This window comes from Amblyomma maculatum, chromosome 9 (assembly GCF_055883805.1).
Source record: "Amblyomma maculatum isolate TAMU_Amacu chromosome 9, ASM5588380v1, whole genome shotgun sequence".
In the NCBI taxonomy this organism is placed as follows: Eukaryota; Metazoa; Arthropoda; class Arachnida; order Ixodida; family Ixodidae; genus Amblyomma; species Amblyomma maculatum.
The window spans coordinates 13,821,639-13,824,877 of NC_139352.1; positions in this window are offsets into that span (position 1 = coordinate 13,821,639).

Consider the following 3,239-nt stretch of genomic DNA (forward strand, 5'->3'; position numbering starts at 1 on the left):
GTACTCGCTCGGTAGACAGTTCGAAATAGTGACTGATCATCAGCCGCTGACGCAGTTGTTTGATCCGAGAAGACACGGCAGTCAAGTAGCGATTGCAAAAGTGCAGCGATGGAAAAATTTCTTGGTCTCTTATCAGTATATGTGATCAAGTACAAGAAGAGTCAACAAGTAGGCCACGCAGACGGTTTATCAAGGCTTTGGAAACAACTGCTGGCGACGAACAAGAAATAAAATTTTTCTCGCCACTATCGGAGGTTCCCTTCACCGCCGAGGAAGTAGCCGAAGAAATAAGCAGGGATTAGGCTTTGAGAGCAGTAGTCGACACGACGTGGCGGGGTTGGTCACAAGAAACAGAACAGCAATACTGCCCTTATTTTAATCGTCGACATGAGCGGTCGATAGAGCAGGGTAGTTTGTTGTTATCCCGACAGCCATCAGGCCAAGTGTGCTGTCTTTAATTAATGAGAGCCACCCAGGAATGACAAAAAGAGAAATTCTGGCCCGAAGTTCGATTTGGTGGCCAAATATTGATACAGATTTGGGGGACATAGTACGAACATGTGAGGACTGTCAAAGTGTGCGGAATTCTGTGCAGTCAGTACCGATGCAACCTTAGCCAAGAGCTGCAAATCCTTGGGAAAGGGTTCATTTGGATTGTGCGCAAGTAGAAGGGAAATCATTGCTGCTGGTGGTAGACGCCTACTCTAAATGGCTCGAAATAAAATTAGTCCATTGTCCATACGCCTTGGCCATGGTGGAGGCGGTAAGGAACAATTTTGCGGTGGATGGCCTACCAAATATTGTGGTGACAGACAACAGCTCACAATTCGGATCCATGCAGTGAATTCCAACACTTCTTTGAGCAAAATGGTGTAAAGTCAATTTTTCCACATCCATATCACCCTCAATCCAACGGTGCAGTGGAAAGACTTGTGCAGACAACAAAGAGGGGCATCTTGAAATTGCTGTTCGAAGATGAGAGTCGGCCGAAGGCGGTTCCTACAGCACCGCATTGATCATTTTCTGTTTTCATACGGGACAACGTCTCATTCATTCACAGAATCCGCGCCCTGCGAATTGTTTCTCGAACGAAAAATTCGAGCCAGACTGTTCACGCTGAAACCATTCGAAATGACAGTGTGGAAAAACAGAAGTGAAAAAAATAAGCTAACTGCAGATGCGAGGTGGGGAAACAGCCGCGAGTCAACGAAAAGGTGAACTGGTGGCTTGGAAAAATTGTTAAGGTGTCAAAAGTGACTTTCCTGATGCGGGTAAGCTGAGTGCTTTGGTTTTGCCATGCAGATCACATAAGATGTAACGTGGGACTGTCAAGGGTTTCCTGGTCCGAGATGTCGCTGTCTGCGAACGCAGAGCCTCAAAGCGAGACGGTAACCGAAATTTCGTCAATTGAAGGTACATTAGACACCGGCACGTCCGTGCAGTCGTCAGTGCCATCGGGAGAGGGATCAGCAAGCGAACAGACTTCCACACAGCAGCCAGCAGGACCAGGGCCCCTGCGGCGATCCACTAGGATCCGGCGAATGACTGAAAGGTATGGGTACCAATTACTGCTTGGTAGCGATCCAAAATAAGGGCAGGGAAAGTGTTGCGTATTATATCCAGCAAGAGGTCACGGTCATCTGTACCTCAGCGCCACCACAATACTATAAATAGCCTGCCCAGTTAGGGAGACGCGTTCTTGAGTGTTCCGTGTGTGTACCGACAAGCCGTCGATAATAAACACATTCCCACCGGCGTCTCGACACTAACAATTACCAGATATGCCTCACAGTATAATATAATGCCGGGGTGACGCAGTGGTTACGGCGCTCGACTACTGTTCCCAAGGACGCGGGATCGAATCCCGGCCTCGGCAGCAGCTTTTCGATGGAGGCGAAAAGCAAGGCGCCCGTGTGCTGTGCGATGTCAGTGCACGTTAAAGAACCCCAGGTGGTCGAAATTTCCGGAGGCCTTCACTACGGCGTCTCTCATAGCCTGAGTTGCTTTGGGACGTTAAACCCCACAAACCAAACCAACCTTACAGCATAATGCGTCATTGGGCCTCCTAACCTCACTAGGCCCTATGACATATCCCATTTCCTATCCTCTAGTTCCTCTAACAGCACTGCTAAATTAGCTTCACTTGCTAGGGTTCTAGCGTTGCCAGGGTCAGTTTCCAATGGCGGCCTGTCCAGCGGAGCCAGAGATTGTTAGCACCCCCCGCTACGTCACGAGTCTGACCCCCGCCGTGGTCAGTTGCTCCCCAGCCGCTGGTGACTGAGGGCCAGGGTTTTATAAGACTAATCATAGGAGGTTGCGGCCAATTACTGCACCAGAGTGGCCAACTCCTGTTCTGGTGAGGGAGTGCGCTGCCGGAGGTGTTCATCGGCATCAGGTCGCACCTCAAACCTGTTTATGCAATTCCATCGACACGCATTTTTTTTTTTTGATACGGTGGAGAACTGCGCGGCACCGGGATTCAAACCACAGCCCTCTTGCGGATGTTTTAACTCTACGCCGCCGCTGCGCTATTCCGGATATTCCCCTCTGAAACGGGGTGGTGATAGTCACCGTCATGCTCAACCTTCCTTTTTACGTTTTTTTTTTTTTTTAACTTATAATCCAACAACTCTAACGACTTTTATTTTAGTTCCGGGATATCTTTAAATACCCGTGTTTAATTTCGATTTAGTTTGCATGTGTGTTTTCCGTGCTATTCATCCATCAATCTTCCAAACGTCTTTTGCTTGCCTCTACCGTCGATTCGTTCACGCTTTCTTTGTCATCTATAAACCCCAGGGCCTCGGCTAGAGTGACTGCGTCCGTATCGACATCTGAATGGATACTGCCACACTCCATATAAGATGTCCAGTTGTTTCTGGGCATCTACCGCACATAGCACAATAGTTTCATCTTCTTGATTAAACTTCCTTCTGTAACTTCGGGTTCTAAGACACCCTGATCCAGCCTCAGAAAGAAGGCCGCTGCCTCTTGAGTTGTCATAGGTTTCCTTCCTAATCCGATTTTTTCATTTTCTATATATGTCTAGGGTCGGCTTCTTTTCCATTGAATTATTCCATTCCATAGTCCATTTTCCCGAGGCGCTCTTTGTACAATATTTTGCTCTGAGCATCTCGTGCCTCGAAAGAAGCCCAGACCTTGTCTTCCTGTACTGCTTCGTTTATAGCTTTGCCGTTGGCTCCAAGTACTAATCTTCCCACGGTACTTTGATTTATTTC